The sequence below is a fragment of the Triturus cristatus genome, chromosome 8, assembly GCF_964204655.1.
Source record: "Triturus cristatus chromosome 8, aTriCri1.1, whole genome shotgun sequence".
NCBI classification, from domain to species: domain Eukaryota; kingdom Metazoa; phylum Chordata; class Amphibia; order Caudata; family Salamandridae; genus Triturus; species Triturus cristatus.
Window position 1 is genome coordinate 1,492,284,775 of NC_140591.1, and position 21,783 is coordinate 1,492,306,557.

Genomic DNA, 21,783 nt, shown 5'->3' on the forward strand with positions numbered 1-21,783 from the left:
TAGTAAGTTTAGGATTTTGTCTTAAGTTAGTTCTGTGAATCGGGCCCAGAATGTTTTGTCTACCTAGAGCGTATTTTGTAACTTGTAATTTCATCTTACAAATGTTTCACACTTACGTGATTAAAGAGACTATCTGACATCTATGCTGTGTTTAATGTAACCCCGGCCGGGCAACTCTACTCGCCAGCGGACTTTCCGGAGTTTTACCTACTCCGCGGTCCGTTACGAAAGCGGAGCTTAGGCAAAACAGCAACTCTGTAACGGAGCGGAGTTAGCCGACACCTCCACCCTCCTAAAGTAATTATAATGTTTAAAAAAAGACACTTACCTGCTGTGGCTGCCACCTCCTCGCCATGGCTGCTCTGTGGTGAAAAAGGGGTGCATATTGGCCCGCTTCTTTTCAATTTGCACCTTGCTGACATTTACAATCATCTAGCCACAATGAGAGCCTTTCCACCAAAATTAGCAGGGGAAAAGATGCACCTCATTCAATATGCTGACAATACCATTATATTTGATCAAACTGAAATAGGCCTGCAGCAGTCTCTGAATGCCTGTGACGAGTAATATTTAAATCAACAGTGGGAAAACTAAATTCTTAGGGGAAGATTCACAGAACTAATCTGAGTGAAAATCCTAAACTTACTACTTTCGGTATTCACAGAATACATTTAGTAGTAGTAAAGTTAGTATTTTGTCTTAAGTTAGGATTTTTTTTGTCATATTGTACTGGCGGCGCTTGTGGTCTACCCTTGAATTGGTCTCCTATAGAGAAGAACTGACTGATGTCATGGGGCTGCGAGGTGCAGGGAAGTTGCCCTGGTTATCATACATTAAGAAAAAATGTGTGGATTTGGGCAGGGGTAGCTTCTGGCATAATGCCGAAGAAACCTCCCAAATAACCTCTAGAAAAGTTCTGGCAGTGAGTTTCAGAAAACATCAACTCTCCCAGCTGGAGAGGAGACCCTCGCTAGAAAAACTGACGGCGGAGTTTCTCGACATAAAAACTATATATGTTATAGAACCAGTGCTAGATGATATACAGCCGCTTCTGGCAAAAAAGCTTTACCTGCAATTCAGGCATGGAGTCCTACCATTACGCCCATTTACAAAAAAGTGGGAGGGACACACAAACGCAGACTGCCCAGTATGCCCCAACGTAGAACAGATCGACCTCCATGTGATATTTTTCTGACAGGGGTATAAGAAGGCAAGATCACGATGGGTAATTCAGCTTTGTAGAAACATGGAGTCCATTCACTGTTGTAAAATGTATAGGATTTTTAAATTTGATACACACACCCCCATTGTTTTTTTAATCTCACGTTATTTATTCTCCATGTGGCATACACGCAGAGCCATTCTAAAGAACCAGTAAATAGGATACATAAGTGTACATGATTATCTTTTTTTTTGAGAAACGATGAATTTGTGATAAAAATGTTCATTTTAAAGCTTTTTATTACTTGAACTAGAATGTACATAGAACTGAATCTTTATTGTATATGGCTCTTACTCTATTTTATTGTATTTACCCTGACAATTGAAGATAAATATGTTGACAGAGTAAATGCACACATACGATTTAGTCATCTACTGCACTTCCCATAAGCACTGTATGTCCTGTTTATAAAGTTGGTTGATGCCAGGAAATGCTGCTACACTGTGTGGATGTGACTCCCTTTATATTTTCCATGTCATTGGATTTTATCTATTTTATACTATTGTTTTTAAACTGTGCTTTTATTGCCATTTTGAGCTGAAATAAAGTTTTTATGATGACGATGATGATGAGAAGGCATTTAGTAGTAGTAAAGTTAGGACTCCTAACATTATTACTAATAAACTGAGACAAAATCTTAACTTTACATCTTTTGGTATTCACAAAAGGTGTTTAGTAGTAGTAAAGTTAGGAGTCCTAACTTTACTACTACTAAATGCCTTCTGTGAATACCAAAATTAGTAAGTTTAGGATTTTATCTCAGTTTAGAAGCAGTAAAGTTAGACGTCTTAACTTTACTACTACTAAATGCCTTCTGTGAATACCAAAAGTAGTAAGTTTAATTTTATAACTCAGATTAGTTCTGTGAATCGGCCCCTTAGTGACTCATAGGAATAACGCCTAAAAAGGATCATGGCACCTGTGCACTAAACAATTGGAGCTAGTACCAGTGATTAAATACTTGGGAGTATACTTCAATGGTCAAGGCAGCTATAAAGATCATCTAGACTTGACTAAGCATTAACCCTTTCGGTGCTGATGATGGAATGGTTCTGTCATGAGCACCGGAGCTCCTGTGCTCATCATGGAACCATTCCGTCATGAGGACAGGGGCACGAAATCCCTCTGCTGTAAACAGCAGAAGGATTTCCTTTTTTGGGCGGGCCTCGGGAGGTGGGGAAGAGCTTCCCCGACCTCCCGAGGTCCTCCCTTGGTTTTGAAAGTAATGACGATCACGCGAATGGCGAGCTGTCATCATTGCATTGAAAACAAAACTGAAACTTAGTTTCAGTTTCAGTGCTCGTGGGGCTATATTCCGAGCACCAAAACACTTGGGAGAGGTATCGCTGGAAAGGGGAGAATCTTCCCTTTCCAATGATATCCTTCCCTAGTGGATCCCTGCTTGGGGATCACCCCAGGAGGGCGATCCCCAAGCAGGGATCCACCCACTAGAACCAGGGAGTGGTGAGCGGCCCCTTGGGCATTGGCCTTTTCTCCCCCATTGCATTTTGGGCACACTAGTCTTTCTGCCCCCCCTGGGGGCGGAAAGTCGAATAGACGCCAGGGATTTATTTTGGGCAATTGAAATTAGGGTGGGGCAGCCCAAAATGGGCATGTCAATGCCCCCACCCCCATCAAATGAATTACAGTCGTTCTGCCCCCCTTGGGGGTATATGGGGCAGTAGCCCCCAATCTGTCCCTCGGTGGGTCAGAAAGCCCACGAGATGCCAGGGATTTTTTTTGGGCAATTTTTCTTAGTGTGAGGGCTGCCCAAAACAGGCATGTCAATGCCCCCACACCCACCAAAATGATAGCCTTTCTGCCACCTGGGGGGGGCAGATGAGGCAGTAGCCCCCAATCTGCCCCCTGGGGGGGCAAAAAGACCACTAGATGCCAGTGATTTTTTTGGGGCATTGTAATTAGGTTGAGGGCTGCCCAAAACAGGCATGTCAATGCCCCCACCCCCTGCCCAAAAAATTAAATTCTTTGTGTCCCCCCTGGGGGGTAGATGGGGGCAGCAGCACCCAATCTTTCCCCTGGTGGCAGAAGCCCACTACAAACAAGGGATTTTTTTTGTATACATGTATGGGTGGGGGCTGCCCAAAATGGACATGACAATACCCCCCCCAGGGAAATTCCAGTCTTTCTGCCCCCCAGTGGGGGTATATGGGAGCAGTAGCCCCTGATCTGCCCACGGGGGGGGCAGAAAGCCCACTAGGGGCCAGTCTCTCACTTTTTTTGGACTGAGGATGAATTGCATGCACTACAAACACTGTGTGGTGGGATGTGTTAAGCACACTACATGCCAGAGGTACTGACACTGCTGCAAATTCTATTAAATATAATTCAAAAAATATATCCTTCCACACACTTGCTTGCTTCACATTTACCGGGACCAGCAGAGTTTTTGGAGATCAGCATGTTTCAAATTCTGTAGTTTACCCATTGTACTTTCTTAGGGTCAAACAGACCTTCCTGCCACTGAAGTATCAACAGAAACCATAGGCCTGATTCACAAAGATAGGAATATGATCAGGTGTAACTTCCTCATACAATGCTCCTAGCTTAAACATGAACCTCTGGAGTGCTGTAGGACGTACGCCTGGTGTACTCCTGTGTTACTATTGAAATTCAGAAGTACTATGAGGATTAAGTCAAAGCAAAGTGTTTGTGAATCGGGCCACATGTGATGTATACACCAGAAGCATAAACGGATTAAAGGGACAATCAATGCACACAGTCTTTGTCCATTAACGCTGCTGGGTGAAAGGCTTAATAGAAGGCACATTTTTTGTGGCCTTTGGTCAAATGTTAAAAATACCACCCGTGTCATAAATGTATGTCTTATTTCCTTGTACTTTCTCAGCTTCATCAGATTCTTTGTTGACATAAAACATTAAACCTGTATTCTAAATCTAGTCTCTCTAATGGACTATAAAGTGGATTTGTTTTACCTGCGTATCTCTCATTGCGTCATCCAAAGTTGCATTTCTGTTTTTTTTGCTGCTGAATCACATAGGTTGCTCATATGAATGGAATTACATTTTGCAAAATGTTTGTTTTGTGTGGTGGGTTTATATGGAGACAATGTATAATTAGGTGTTATTAACTAAACCTATATAACACTTTCTTCTCTTTAAGATTCGCATTCGGGTAAGATCATATTTTTATTACTTACTTTCTTTGCTTATACATTGTTGCATTGGTGGTTGACTTCATTGTCCCGTTGCCTTTGACCTTTGAAATCATCCGACAGCTCTGTCTGCCTCTGCGTCATAAGATGATTTCAATGGGACTCTAAAGCCAGTGATTTCTAAGATCCACTCATTTTCTCTACTAAAGACCTTACCTGGTTGGAGCAATTGAAATGTCCAGAAGAAACGAGGTCCGCAATAAATCTGTGGACCTTGTCATTTTGATGGCACCAGTAGCACAATTTTCTAATTTCAAAGGGCAAATCGTAATCTGTCTCTTAATATGGCCATTTCAAAATGCAAATTTCATGTGTTTGCTTTGAATTAAAATGTTTGTGTTTCTTAGAATATTGCTTCCAAGTAGGCCTCTTTGGTGGTCATTTTCACTATCAGTGTTATTAGTGCAAACATTAGCACACATAGTAATTGTACTTGGTGTTAGTAGTTTTATTGTGAAATAGTTCACTACTGCAAAATAAATTGAGACATAAGGAGAAGAAATGGGCTTTGTGACTGTGTTTCACGAGTTTTAGCCTCATTTTATTGATTTGCTCTATCAGTAAACAATGTAATATAATGGAAATAACCATAAAACATGTGGCCAGGGATGTCCAGCACTGACTGTGTTAATGCCTGATGGAGAACATCTTTGCATGTCAGTACCATCACCACAATGAACTCCGAAACCCAATGCACTTGGGAGGACAGGTAATAATGTGCAAGCAGTGCTTCCACCTCTTTAACTGCTGGAGTATGGGCTTTGATAACTGAAGGTGAAGAGACAGTAGATTTCCAACATAGAGTGCAGGTAAATGGGAGAAATGTGCCTGTGCTTAGCAGGGGTTTGAGGAAGTGGGTGGGGTCGGTAGGTTGTCTGAGGGGAGCTCAGAGAAATATATCTGTATCCAATATGGGTACAGCTCCACCCAACTATTAATCTCAGTGCTTAATTTGTAAATAAAAATAAGTGCCAGGGCCCACGTCAGGGGGCAACTGCAGCTTGCACCACATATTACCCCTGCTAGGCTGCAAGTGATAGTCCCAAAACAACTTACTGACCATCTCACACATACAAGTGTGGCAGTTCAGACTATTCCATGCCCCTGCTGCTATAAGAGTGGCTTGGGCAGCAGGTATTAGTCATTTCTACTGTATATTGAATGAATTGACAACTGTTTTTGTCCTCATCTCTAAATTAGCTCTAGAGTTCCATCATGTGGGAAACTGTCATAAGTTCCAGTGTTGACAATTAAGTGGTGGTGCCGGCACCGGAATTCACCTGTTCAAATTAAGCACCGATTACACGGGGTGAAGATGGAATAGAATCCATATACTTTTTGATGATCGCAGTCAAATATTTGGGCAAGTGTTTGATTTTATGGGGCATAAAAATAATCAAGCAGAAGGTAAACTACTGAGCCTACCAGTCAATCTGTGGATAGTTTATTCCTAACAAAACTAAAACGTAATCACTCTATAAATTGGAAACATTATTTCCATTAGAGCTAAAACAGAGTTCGCCCATTCGATATTCCACAAATTCCAATCTAGAATTGTTACTTTTCATTAAGGCCTGGATGGAGTTTTGTCATGTGGGAAGCCAATCAGAATCAATGTGGGTAGCTGCACATCTGTAGACTGGCGTTTTGAAGTCCAGGGAAGTAGTGGGCAGCCACAAACAGCCGTATTCTTTATATGGATAAGAAATCTCTCCATGTCACTGGATCATCTGCAAAGCACTTTTTTAAGGCAATAAAGCTCTGCACGCAAAAAAAGGAAGTAGCTTTTACTAATTTGCTTTCTGATGAAATATACCACACAGTAGGACATGTATTTTTAAAGGTTCATTTTATTATCCAATTTTAAAATACTGGGAGCACTTACATTTTGTCATGCTGCCTACTGGGGGGAGAGGGTGATTATGCTGGATAGCTGTTGTATGTTTTCATCCCTCATGGGAGGGGAAGAATTTCTGGAATGCAGAAATGCAGATTTGTATGTATCAGGCTCTCCCATGCTATTTGATTGGGCATCTCATGTACAGATGGTATCATCCACCTATATTCCAACATATAAAGATTGCATTGTTACGTGTTAATACAATTAAAATCTTTGTTTATTTTTTCAAATGTGTCATGCTGTAAAGTAACTTTATTTGGTAGCCATTTCAAAACAGAATGTTTTGTCTACCCAGAGCGTATTTTGTAACTTGTAATTTCATCTTGCACATGTTTCACACTTAAGTGATGAAAGAGACTATCTGACATCTATGCTGTGTTTAAAGTAACCCCGGCCGGGTAACTCTACTCGCCAGCGGACTTTCCGGAGTTTTACGTACTCCGCGTTACGTTACGAAAGCGGAGCTTAGGCAAAACAGCAACTCTGTAATGGAGCGGAGTTAGCTGACACCTCCACCCTCCTAAAGTAATTATAATGTTTAAAAAAAGACACTTACGTGCCATGGCTGCCACCTCCTTGCCATGGCTGCTCTCCTTTCTCGTCCTCATCATCCTTCTTCTTAGATTACTCCTACGTTGTACCTCTCGCTTGTGTGCATGATAGAAAGGAGAGCGCCATTTACGAGTCGGAGGTAGCCACGACAGGTAAGTGCCTTTTATTAAACATTATGATTACTTTGGGAGGGGGGAGGGAGTGGGGCGAAGTTCCACAGAGGTGTTTTCCAACTCCGTGTAACTCTAAGAAGAGGCAATATGCCTGCTCTGTCCGGCCTTAGTTTAAAGGAGTGTGAGACATGCACTGGTTATAAAATAATAAACACATAATCAAAAGGGGGACTGAAGAGCTAATATTTATAGAGGTCCTGTACATGTGCTCCTCAGTGTACATGTGAAAGGCATTAACGATCACCAGTTCCTCTCTTGTAGTATACATGGCATGTACGTGAAAGATGTCACTGCATGCCTAGAAATCTCTGTCGCTAGAAGATCTTATTTTCAGATCATAATGCCCTCACACACCTTTTTAGGGGTGTCATGCTTCATCATAGGGCGCTCCTCGTCGGACCGGCGCTGCAATGTCCAACGGGCCAGGTGGCTACTTTGGCGGAGTTCTTTTGATCTGTAATACGCCGTATGTGAAAGGTGTTTTTGGGCAATCAGTGCTATGTGTGTATTAACGTGAGTGAGTGATATTAAAAAAGACTCCAGGTCTGTAGAGATTCTTTGTTCGTTACTAGAACTGGGTCTCAGTAAAAACAGTGGTGCCAACAGCAGGACTTAAGGTACCTAGGTGACAAGTAGAGTGTATCAGGTCGACATGTTTCGTGTCATAGAAGCTCCAAGCTCGAGCGACACTTCTTCAGGACCTATGGTAGGTAGTGACGAATCCCGGTGGAATACGTCAGTAAATATGAGCCTCCACAGTCGGAGGACGTTATAGGTTCACAGGGGAATCCCGATAAAGGACATCACCCAACCTTTCCACCTTAATGCGGCAGAGGGTTACACATCATGCATGTGCCATTTATACTACAAGAGAGGAACTGGTGACCCTTAATGCCTTTCATATAAAATAATGAACACAGTACACATTTTTCACATTGGCAGGTTGCAACTTGCCGCAAGACTAATTGGTGTTTTACCTGAATCTCCACTCACAGATTAACACATATTTAAGATGTTGCATTGTACAAAACCCTTATTAACTCTGCCTGCTCTCAATTGTTGGCAGATGTGCAATGTGTTACTCATTGCTTTAAGACTCATCCTATGACAGCTCTTACTTCTTTCCCCTAACAAGTTCCTGCCAACAGCCCTCCCAGCATCCTCTTTTCTGACCTGTTTACTTAGGAAATCTCATGAGGGTCTGTTTTGCAAGGTCCATGTGACCAGGATAACACAACTTCTATCTCTGAATATTTTTTGGGCTGGTGATGCATTCACAACATACACTGTGTGGTGGACATAGCACTGTACTATTAGCTTCAACCAATGGATACATTCTAGTTAATGTTGAGTAGCAATGTTTCTTCTACCTGAATGCATAAATCTTTTACAATTTTGCCAATTAATTCATAAAATCTCACTTCAAACTGGTCAGTTGTAATGACCCTTATGAAAGCTTATTTAACTTCAATTCAAAGACTATTCCTGCCTTTCTACTGAAGTTCTAGAAAACTACAAATGAATGTCACAACAAACCGATTGTGAATTGGGTCATATGTGTAATTTCTTCCTGAGAATACATTGCATACCCAGATTCCAGAGACAATTAATGTATATAGTCTTTAAATTTGAATAATGCTTTGTTAGAAATGGGTCTCAAGTTGGCAGAGGTATGCACCCTGTCCATTTAGAGACCACCACTCTAGTCAGGTTAAGTCAGATGCTACACTACCCAATTTAACCTGTGCTCACCCTCTTGTAGCTTTGCACAGAGCAGGTAGGATTAACTTAAGAGGCAATATGTAAAGTAATTGTGCAACACTTATTGTTATATCCTCATCTCTAAACTAGCTATAGAGCTTCACCATGTGGCAAAATGATTTGGATTGGAGTGGGGCAGATTGTTTTGGATTGCAGTTGGGAGGATTGGGATAGATTGCAGTGGAGCAGAATGGAGTGGTGCAGATTTTGTTGGATTGAAGTAGGACATATTTGAGTGAGGTGGATTGGAGTGTGGTAGATTGGAGTAGGTTGGATTGTGATTAGTGGTCTGGGTTGGAATGGGTTAGATTGGATTGGCCCGGGGTGGACTGGATTTTGTGGGGTGCATTGGTGTAGGGTGAGTGGGGTACATTGGAGTGTGACGGATTAGGGTTGACTGCACAATTATGTATTAAAACATCATTTCAGAAACTATGCATAAGAAAGAAACAATGTCGCTTTGCAAGAATATCATTCTCATCGTTTGATAACAGAGCCCACAAGCAAAAAGAAAAGAAAACATGAGTGTAAAGTGAGAAAAAAAGGATTTGCATTATAAAAGAAAGTTAACTACAGAAAATAAATCTTTGCAATTTTGTTTGTTCTGCTGGGCACATTTATGCAAGTCATACACCATCTGTTTGCTGGGCTCTAGAAGTAAGAACAAAATAGTACATCAATGACATCTTGATGGGTTTCTGCAGTGGCTGTGGGACAGAAGACAATCAAATGGCACTAACTTTCCTAGCTGACATAGCAGTGAAAAATAACTCACCTGCCCTGTATGCTGCATTTATTGACTTCACCACAGTTTCTGACTGCATGAACAGAGGACTGTTGTGGCATAAGCTCAACAAGTTGGGGGTACTAGCCTCAATACTAAATGCCATTATTAGCCTTTATTCTGACAAGTAGATAAAAGTGTGGATTCTGACCAACTGGGTAGCTTCAGACATCACTGTCTTGAGGGTGGTGAAAAAGGGGTGCATATCCGCCCGCTTCTTTTCAATTTGCACCTTGCTGACATTTACAATCATCTAGCCACAATGAGAGCCTTTCCACCAAAATTAGCAGGGGAAAAGATGCACCTCCTCCAATATGCTGACGATACCATTATATTTGATCAAACTGAAATAGGCCTGCAGCACTCTCTGAATGCCTGTGACGAGTAATATTTAAATCAACAGTGGGAAAACTAAAATCTTAGGGTAAGATTCACAGAACTAATCTGAGATAAAATTCTAAACTTACTACTTTTGGTAATCACAGAAGGCATTTAGTAGTAGTAAAGTTAGTATTTGTCTCAACTTAGGATTTTTTTTTGTCATATTGTACTGGCAGCGCTTGTGGTCTACCCTTGAATTGGTCTCCTATAGAGAAGAACTGACTGATGTCGGGCTACGAGGTGCAGGGAAGTTGCCCTGGTTATCGTACATTAAGAAAACATGTGAGGATTTGGGCAGGGGTAGCCTCTGGCATAATGCCGAAGAAACCTCCCAAATAACCTCTAGAAAAGTTCTGGCAGAGAGTTTCAGAGAACATAAACTCTCCCAGCTGGAGAGGAGACCCTCGCTTGAAAAACTGACGGCCGAGTTTCTCGACATAAAAATTAAATATGTGATAGAACCAGTGCTAGATGATATACAGCCGCTTCTGTCAAAAAAGCTTTATCTGCAATTCAGGCATGGAGTCCTACCATTACGCTCATTTACAAAAAAGTGGGAGGGACACACAAATGAAGACTGCCCAGTATGCCCCAACGTAGAAGAGACTGACCTCCATGTGATATTTTTCTGACAGGGGTATAAGAAGGCAAGATCACGGTGGCTAATTCAGCTTTGTAGAAACATGGGGTCCATTCACTGTCGTGAAATGTATAGGATTTTAAAATTTGATACACACATCCCCATTGTTTTTTCAATCTCACATTATTCTTTCTCCATGTGGCATTCACGCAGAGCCATTCTAAAGAACCAGTAAATAGGATACATAAGTGTACATGATTATCTTTTTTTTTAAGAAACGATGAATTTGTGATAAAAATGTTGATTTTAAAACTTTTTATTACTTGAACTAGAATGTACATAGAAGTGAATCTTTATTTTATATGGCTCTTACTCTATTTTATTGTAATCACCCTGACAATTGGTGATAAATATGTTGGCAGAATAAATGCACACATGATATTTAGTCTTCTACTGCACTTCCCATAAGCACTTTATGTCCTGTTTTTAAAGTTAGTTGATACCCGGAAATGCTGCTACACTGTGTGGATATGACTCCCATTATATTTTCCATGTCATTGGATTTCATCTATTTTATACTATTGTTTTTTAACTGTGCTTTTATGGCCATTTTGAGCCGAAATAAAGTTTTTATGATGATGATGATGATGAGAAGGCATTTAGTAGTAGTAAAGTTAGGACTCCTAACTTTACTACTACTAAACTGAGACAAAATCTTAACTTTACATCTTTTGGTATTCACAAAAGGTGTTTAGTAGTAGTAAAGTTAGGAGTAATAACTTTACTACTACTAAATGCCTCCTGTGAATAACAAAAGGGGTAAGTTTAGTATTTTATCTCAGTTTAGTAGTAGTACAGTTAGGAGTCCTAACTTTACTACTACTAAATGCCTTCTGTGAATACCAAAAGTAGTAAGTTTAGTATTATATCTCAGATTAGTTCTGTGAATCGGCCCCTTAGTGACTCATAGGAATTACACCTGAAAAGGATCATGGCACCTGTGCACTAAAAAATTGGAGCTAGTACCAGTGATTAAATACTTGGGAGTATACTTCAATGGTCAAGGCAGCTATAAAGATCATCTAGCCTTGACTAAGCATTAACCCTTTCGGTGCTCATGATGGAATGGTTTTGTCATGAGCACCGGTGCTCCGGTGCTCATGATGGAACCATTCCGTCATGAGGACAGGGGCACGAAATCCCTCTGCTGTAAACAGCAGAGGGATTTCCTTTTTTGGGGGGGCCTCGGGAGGTGGGGAAGAGCTTCCCCAACCTCCCGAGGTCCTCCCTTGGTTTTGAAAGTAATGACGATCGCACGCATGGCGCGCTGTCGTCATTGCATTGAAAACAAAACTGAAACTTAGTTTCAGTTTCATTGCTCGTGGGGCTATATCCCGAGCACCGAAACAGTTGGGAGAGGTATCGCTGGAAAGGGGAGAATCTTCCCTTTCCAATGATATCCTTCCCTAGTGGATCCCTGCTTGTGGATCATCCCAGGAGGGCGATCCCCAAGCAGGGATCCACCCACTAGAACCAGGGAGTGGTGAGCGGACCCTTGGGCATGGGCCTTTGCTCCCCAATTGCATTTTGGGCACACTAGTCTTTCTGGCCCCCCGGGGGCGGAAAGCCGAATTGACACCAGGGATTAATTTTGGGCAATTGAAATTAGGGTGGGGCAGCCCAAAATGGGCATGTCAATGCCCCAACCCCATCAAAAGAATTACAGTCTTTCTGCCCCCCTTGGGGGTATATGGGACAGTAGCCCCCAATCTGTCCCTCAGGGGGGTCAGAAAGCCCACTAGATCACAGGGATTTTTTTGGGCAATTTTACTTAGGGTGGGGGCTGCCCAAAACAGGCATGTCAATGCCCCCACCCCATGAAAATTACAGCCTTTCTGCCCCCCCCAGGGGGCAGATGGAGGCAGCAGCCCCCAATCTGCCCCCCGGGGGGGCAAAAAGCCTACTAGATGCCAGGGATTTTTTTTGGGCAATTGTAATTAGGTTGAGGGCTGCCCAAAAGGGGAATGTCAATATCCCCACCCCCTCCCCAAAAAATTAAATTATTTCTGCCTCCCCTGGGGGGCAGATGGAGCAGCAACCCCCAATCTTTCCACTGGGGGCAGAAAGCCCACTAGAAACCGGGGATTTTTTTTTTTATTCATGTATGGGTGGGGGCTGCCCAAAATGGACATGACAATACCCCCACCCCCCCAGAGAAATTCCAGTCTTTCTGCCCCCCCCCCCAGTGGGGGCATATGGGAGCAGTAGCCCCTGATCTGTCCCCGGGGGGGAAGAAACCTCACTAGGGGCCAGTCTCTTACTTTCTTTGGACTGAGGATGCATTACATGCACTACAAACACTGTGTGGTGGGATGTGTTAAGCACACTACATGCCAGAGGCAATGACACTGCTGCAAATTCTATTAAATATAATTCAAAAAATATATCCTTCCACTATTTGCTTGCTTCACATTTACCTGGACCCACAGAGTTCTTGGAGATCAGCATGTTTCAAATTCTGTAGTTTACCCATTGTACTTTCTTAGGGTCAAACAGACCTTCCTGCCACTGAAATATCAGCAGGAACCATAGGCCTGATTCATAAAGATAGGAATATGATCAGGTGTAACTTCCTCATACAATGCTCCTGGCTTAAACTTGAACCTCTGGAGTACTGTAGGAAGTACGCCTGGTGTACTCCTGTGTTACTATTGAAATTCAGAAGTACTATAAGGATTAAGTCAAAGCAAAGTGTTTGTGAATCGGGCCACATGTGATGTAGACAACAGGAGCATAAACGGATTCAAGGGACAATCAATGCACACAGCCTTTGTCCATTAATGCTGCTGGGTGAAAGGCTTAATAGAAGGCTCATTTTTTGTGGCCTTTGGTCAAATGTTAAAACTACCACCCGTGTCATAAATGTATGTCTTATTTCCTTGTACTTTCTCAGCTTCATCAGATTCTTTGTTGACATAAAACTTTAAACCCGTATTCTAAATCTAGTCTCTCTAATGGACTATAAAGTGGATTTGTTTTACCTGCGTATCTCTAATTGCGTCATCCAAAGTTGCATTTCTGTTGTTTTTTGCTGCTGAATCACATAGGTTGCTCATATGAATGGAATTACATTTTGCAAAATGTTTGTTTTGTGTGGTGGGTTTATATGGAGACAATGTATAATTAGGTGTTATTAACTAAACCTATATAACACTTTCTTCTCTCTAGGTTTTGCTTGGGGTAAGAACATATTTTTATTACTTTCTTTCTTTGCTTATTCATTGTTGCATTGGTGGTTGACTTCATTGGCCCGTTGCCTTTGACCTTTGAATTCATCCGACAGCTCTGTCTGCCTCTGCGTCATAAGATCATTTCAATGAGACTTTAAAGCCAGTGATTCCTAAGATCCACTAATTTTCTCTACTAAAGACCTTACCTGGTTGGAGCAATTGAAATGTCCAGAAGAAACGAGGTCCGCAATAAATCTGTGGTCCTTGTCGTTTTGATGGCACCAGTAGCACGATTTTCTAATTTCAAAGGGCAAATCGTAATGTGTCTCTTAATATGGCCATTTCAAAATTCAAATTTCATGTGTTTGCTTTGAATTTACATTTTTGTGTTTCTTGGAATAATTGTACTTTATTGTGAAATAGTTCACTACTGCAAATTAAATTGAGACATAAAGAGAAGAAATGGTCTTTGTGACTGTGTTTCAAGAGTTTTAGCCTCATTTTATAGATTTGCACTATCAGTAAACAATGTGCTATAATGGGAATATGAAAAAGCACCCCCAATGATTTGGGGTGTGTCCCCCAGGCACTGGTTGAAGTCCGCACATGCTGTTTCTAGCTTTTGGAGCAAAAGAAGTTCATCACAGGTTGAAGTTTTCGCAAAGTGAAACTTTACTGTTTTCTATTACTTCATAGAAAATCAAATGTCATTTTTAGTCCATGAGCGAAAATATCTCCATTACGATTAGCAATTACATTGTCATTCCCAATGCATTTCGGCAAAACTGCCTTCGTCAGGGGAAAACTACAAATAATCATACATATCATGAATATAATCTACGAGGATACAGTGTACATGATTAACCGGCGGTGAGTACTGGTTAAAAGGTGAATTGGTAAACATGCATTCCTTAACGGTAAGTGAATAAATAGATGTATGCATGTGGATGATGGGTGGGTAACATGCGGTTGATGGTGGGATGTGGTGGAGTAATACATTTCTATCGGAGGTGCGTTGAGTTAATGAGAAGTGTTTTTAGAACAAATAACGGGAAAGTGGCGCGCAAGTTAACGATCGAGGTCTTGTTGTGAGGGGTATCGGGTGTGACAGACGAAGTTGTGTTATTGGCGGTAACGGGTGTGACTTGTGTTAAAAAATGATCAAACGGGTCCTGACGTGAACTAATATATAAGTTAGTATTTTCTTACCGAATGCGCAGAGCTTCGATGCGCGGGTTCAATGGTGTGGTTGTTGTCGAATCTCATGCAGAGATTAAAAAAGTGTAATCACGTGGTGCGGGTTCAGTGCGTTAGAGGGTGAAAACAGACTATGCGAGTATGGTGAATAGCTGTATAAAAAAAGGACTGTGAACATGCTAGGATGATTAAAATGTTGGACGAAACAAAACGGGTGTAAACTAGGGATGAGGAATAGAAATGAATACGATCCAAGTGAAAAATATTTTAAAAAAACTTTTTAAAAAAACATTTTAAAAAACAGTTGAGTTTCGAAAGGAATAGGCGAACGTAACCGGTTGTAGGGGGGGTTTAGGTGTTGTAAGGGGGAGAAGAGGTGGTGGAAAAAAAGTGGGAGAAAGAAAAGGAGAGGAAGAAGGGGGAAGGAATGGAAAAATAAGAACAGTTACAGCTCTTTGGAACAGAACATCAAGAGTGGTAGTACAGAGATGTAAAGTTGTTAAGAAAACATAGAGGCTTGGATGAAGTGAAATTTAGAGTTAGTCCGTCGATGATGACCGGTGGTTGATACTATAGGTAACATGTGAATTCTGTGCGGTCATTCATTCCATGTGGTTTCATGGAGATCAGCAAATAAATCCAGTAGTTTTCCCGTTGTAATAGAGATCTGTGGTTATCTCTCCCTTCTTTTTTCTCGATGGTTTCCAGGATACAAAATTTCAATTGGCTAACAGTATGCGCCGCTTCTGTAAAATGTTGGGCGACCGATGACTTCAACTGTTTGGTTCTGATGTTGGATTTGTGTTCATTGAGTCTGACTTTGATTTTTCGTTCAGTTTGTCCAACATAAATAATGCCACAGGGGCATTTAAGCATATATATGACGTTGGAAGTGTCACAAGTGGCTGTTGTTCTGACTTTGATTTTATGCCCTTTCATGGGTGTGTCACGTATTGGCCTTTGATGATATTGTTGCAGTTATTGCAGTTTAGGCACGGGATTGTGCCTTTAAATGTTTGCTGGGTGATGGGTTGAGATTGTTTCAAAATTTCCCCAATGTTTTTATTCCTGGTGAAGGCAAAAATCGGTGTCTCGTCAAATATATGATTGAAGTCCTGTTCCAATGTAAGAAGTTGCCAGTGTTTTCGGATGATCCGTTTATACGAGGCACTCATGGTGGAATATTTGGATACTACTGTGATTTGATTTTTGGTGTTTTTAGTTTGAGGATTAAGAAGTTCATTGCGGGTCTCGGTTGATGATCGCTTCAGTGCTTCTTGCAGTACGTGATCTGGGTATCCACGAGATCTGAATCTCTTCATTAAGGTGTCCATTTGTGTGTTGGTTCTGGTGGGGTTTGAGACAATTCTTTTGATTCTGAGCATTTGTGAATACGGGAGGTGTTTTTTGAGGGGTAAGGGATTAAAGCTGTGATAATGGAGAGTGTTGTTTCTGTCCGTGGTTTTCCTGTACAGATCTGTTTCAAAACCGGTGGAAGATCGTGTGATGTTGACGTCCAAAAATGTGATGGAATGAGGATTGGTGTTGGAAGTGAACTGTATACGTTGATCGATTTGATTGAGTTGTTCCAGCTGGTTTTCTAGGATATCAACGGGGCCCTTCCATACAATGAAGATGTCATCAATGAATCTCAAATAAAGCTTTAAGTGGTCAGTCCATGCTTTGATGGAAAAGATGTTGTCTTCTTCGAACCGATTCATGAAGATGTTGGCATACGCTGGGGCTGCGCAATTTCCCATGGAAGTGCCCGTTAGTTGCTGAAACCATTCGCTGTTGTGTTGGAAGTAACTGTGTAGGAGAGTGAATTGCATCAGTTCCATTAGAAAGACTTGTAGATCCTGTGAGTAATTGGATTGCAGTAGTGCATGTTCAATGGCTTCCAAACCGGATTGATGAGGGATGGATGTGTATAAGGAATTAACGTCCACTGTACATAGGGTGATGTATTAGTCTTCAGTGATTGTTATTTCATGTAATTTAACGAGAAAATCAGTTGTATCCTTAATGAACGATCTCATGTTGTTGACACTAGGTTGCAAGTGGCGGTCGAGATATTTGCCCACTGGCTCATGTAGGCTTCCTCGTGTGGTGACTATTGGTCGACATGGTGGTTTAGTCGGGTGTTTGTGAATTTTGGGTACCATGAATATAGTAGGGCTTTTGGGGTTTGGTTGTATAAGGAATTTCTTGACCTTCTCATTGATGGTGCCCATTTCAACGGCTTTTTGAATCAGGAGTTGTAAAATTCCCATGTATGATGTTGTGGGATTAGATTCCAATTTCATGTAAGTATTCGTGTCCTGTAAATGGGCCAATACTTGAGAATTGTAGTAGTTGGTGTTGAGGATAACAAGTGCTCCTCCTTTATCGGCCTTGGTACAAATGATGTCCGGATTCCGTGCGATGGCTTTAATGATGCCCAACTCTTTGTTGGTGAGATTCTGGAGTTTGGGTGCCTTTTTGGAGTTGAGTTTCGCGATGTCTTTTTTCACTATGGATTCAAACAGATCGAGACTCTTATGGCTCATTGGTGCCATGTAGGTGCTTTTGAGTTGTAAATCCATGAGGGGATCTTGTTCTTGTTCCTTGGTGGGTTTTAGTACGTTGTCAAAAAAATGGCGCAATCTGAGTTTTCTCATTAGTTTGAAGAAGCTGATGTCAAGTTCAAGCGTGTTGCTGCCTGAGGTTGGCACAAAGGACGTCCCCTTTTTATAGGATTTTCAGTTGGATGTCACTGAAATGGTGATCAGAGATGTTGATAACTAAGTTCTCTGCTGGTTCATTCGTTTCTGCCGGTCCTTCTTGGCCGAAGTTGTACGGGTTTGGGGTTGGTCCTTTTCTTTTTCTTTGGTTTTTTCTACTGCTCCTCCTGGGTCGTCTTGTTCTGTGTGGCCTACTTCTAAAAAAGAAGAAGGAGACATTTCTTCGGAGGTTAAGGTGGTTGAAGTAGTGGTTGAAGTAGTGGTTGATGTTGTAGGTATATCAGTTGGGACCGTGGTTTGTGTTATTAGTTCACGTCAGGACCCGTTTGATCATTTTTTAACACAAGTCACACCCGTTACCTCCAATAACACAACTTCGTCTGTCACACCCGATACCCCTCACAACAAGACCTCGATCGTTAACTTGCATGCCACTTTCCCGTTATTTGTTCTAAAAACACTTCTCATTAACTCAACGCACCTCCGATGGAAATTTATTACTCCACCACATCCCACCATCAACCGCATGTTACCCACCCATCATCCACATACATACATCTATTTATTCACTTACCGTTAAGGAATGCATGTTTACCAATTCACCTTTTAACCAGTACTCACCGCCGGTTAATCATGTACACTGTATCCTCGTATATTATATTCATGATATGTATGATTATTTGTAGTTTTCCCCTGACGAAGGCAGTTTTGCCGAAATGCATTGGGAATGACAATGTAATTGCTAATCGTAATGGAGATATTTTCGCTCATGGACTAAAAATGACATTTGATTTTCTATGAAGTAATAGAAAACAGTAAAGTTTCACTTTGCGAAAACTTCAACCTGTGATGAACTTCTTTTGCTCCAAAAGCTAGAAACCGCATGTGCAGACTTCAACCAGTGCCTGGGGGACACACCCCAAATCATTGGGGGTGCTTTTTCATGTTTACATTTACACTCCACCTCGGAGAGTGATACCCCGTGAGCACGGTACACCCTTTAAGAACCTCTGGCATTTTTAGGGAGTGCACGTACTACTTTCTTTTTCTCTATAATGGGAATAACCATGAAACATGTGGCCAGGGATGTCCAGCACTGACTGTGTTAATGCCTGATGGAGAGCGTCTTTGCATGTCAGTACCATCACCACAATGAACTCCAAAACCCAATGCACGTGGGAGGATAGGTAATAATGTGCAAGCAGTGCTTTCACCTCTTTAACTGCTGGAGTATTGGCTTTGATAACTGAAGGTGAAGAGACAGTAGATTTCCAATATAGAGTGCAGGTAAATGGGAGAAATGTGCCTGTGCTTAGCAGGGGTTTGAGGAAGTGGGTGGGGTCGGTAGGTTGTCTGAGGGGAGCTCAGAGAAATATATCTGTATCCAATATGGGTACAGCTCCACCCAACTATTAATCTCAGTGCTTAATTTGTAAATAAAAATACATGCCAGGGCCCACGTCAGGGGCAACTGCAGCTTGCACCACGTATTACCCCTGCCAGGTTGCAAGTGATATTCCCAAAACAACTTACTGACCATCTCACACATACAAGTGTGGCAATTCAGACTTTTCCATGCCCCTGATGCTATAAGAGTGGCTTGGGCAGCAGGTATTAGTCATGTCTACTGTATATTGAATGAATTGACAACTGTTTTTGTCCTCATCTCTAAATTAGCTCTAGAGTTCCATCATGTGGGAAACTGTCATAAGTTCCAGTGTTGACAATTAAGTGGTGGTGCTGGCACCGGAAGCCACCTGTTCAAATTAAGCACAGTTTGCACGGGGTGAAGACGGAATAGAATGTATATACTTTTTGACAATGGCAGTCAAATATTTGGGCAAGTGTTTGATTTTATGGGGCATAAAAATAATCAAGCAGAAGGTAAACTACTGAGCCTACCAGTCAATCTGTGTATAGTTTATTCCTAACAAAACTAAAACTTAATCACTTTATAAATTGGAAACATTATTTCCATTAGAGATAAAACAGAGTTGGCCCATTCGATATCCCACAAATTCCAATCTAGAATTGTTACTATTCATTAAGGCCTGGATGGAGTTTTGTCATGTGGGAAGCCAATCAGAATCAATGTGGGTGGCTGCACATCTGTAGACTGGCGTTTTGAAGTCCAGTGAAGTAGTGGGCAGCTAAAAACAGCTGTATTCTTTAAATGGATAAGAAATCTCTCCATGTCACTGGCTCATCTGCAAAGCACTTTTTTAAGGCAATAAAGCTCTGCACACAAAAAAAGGAAGTTGCTTTTACTAATTTGCTTTCTGATGAAATATACCACCCAGTAGGACATGTATTTTTAAAGGTTCATTTTATTATCCAATTTTAAAATACTGGGAACACTTACATTTTGTCATGCTGCCTACTGGGAGGAGAGGGTGATTATGCCGCATAGCTGTTGTATGTTTTTACCCCTCATGGGAGGGGAAGACTTTCTGGAACGCAGAAATGCAGATTTGTATGTATCAGTCTCTCCGATGCTATTTGATTGGACATCTCATGTATAGACTGTATCATCCACCTATATTCCAACATATAAAGATTGCACTGTTACGTGTTAATACAATTAAAATGTTTGTTTATTTTTTCAAATGTGTCATGCTGTAAAGTAACTTTATTTGTTAGCCATTTCAAAACAGAATGTTTTGTCTACCCAGAGCGTCTTTTGTAACTTGTAATTTCATCTTGCAAATGTTTCACACTTAAGTGATGACAGAGACTATCTGATATCTATGCTGTGTTTAAAGTAACCCCGGCCGGGTAACTCTACTCGCGAGCGGATTTTCCGGAGTTTTACCTACTCCGCGTTCCGTTACAAAAGCAGAGCTTAGGCACAACAGCAACTCTGTAATGGAGCGGAGTTAGCCGACACCTCCACCCTCCTAAAGTAATTATAATGTTTAAAAAAAGACACTTACCTGCCGTGGCTGCCACCTCCTCGCCATAGCTGCTTTCCTTCCTCGTCCTCATCATCCTTCTTCTTAGATAACTCCTACGTTGTACCTCTTGCTTGTGTGCATGATAGAAAGGAGAGCGGCCATTTACGAGTAGGAGGTAGCCACGGCAGGTAAGTGCCTTTTATTAAAAATTATGATTACTTTGGGAGGGGGGAGGGAGTGGGGCGAAGTTCTACAGAGCTGTTTTCCAACTCCGTATAACTCCACATAGAGGCAATATGCCTGCTGTGTCCGGCCTTAGTTTAAGGAGTGTGAGACATGCACTGGTTATAAAATAATAAACACAGTACACATTTTTCACGTTGGCAGGTTGCAACTTGCCGCAAGACTAATTGGTGTTTTGCCTGAATCTCCACTCACAGCTTAACACATATTTAAGATGTTGCATGGTACAACACCCTTATTAGCTCTGCCTGCTCTCAATTGTTGGCAGATGTGCAATGTGTTACTCATTGCTTTAGGACTCATCCTATGACAGCACTTACTTCTTTCCCCTAACTATTTCCTGCCAACTGCCCTCCCAGCATCCTCTTTTCTGACCTGTTTACTTAGGAAATCTCATGCGGGTCTGTTTTGCAAGGTCCGTGTGACCAGGTTAACGCATCTGCTATCTCTGAATATTGTTTGGGCTGGTGATGCATACACAACTTACACTGTGTGGTGGACATAGCACTGTACTATTAGCTTCAACCAATGGATACATTCTAGTTAATGTTGAGTGGCAATGTTTCTTCTACCTGAATGCATACATCTTTTAAATTCTTGCCAAATTACTTCATAAAATCTCACTTCAAACAGGTCAGTTGTAATGACCCTTATGAAAGCTTATTTAACTTTCATTCAAAGACTATTCCTGCCTTTGTACTGAAGTTCTAGAACACTACAAACGAATGTCACAACAAACCGATTGTGAATTGGGTCATATGTGTAATTTCTTCCTGAGAATACATTGCATACCCAGATTCCAGAGACAATTAATGTATATTGTCTTTAAACTTAAATAAGTTTGTGTTAGAAATGGGTCTCCAGTTGGCAGAGGCATGCACCCTGTCTATTTAGAGACCACCTCTCTAGTCAGGTTAAGTCAGATGCTACACTCCCCAATTTACCCTGTG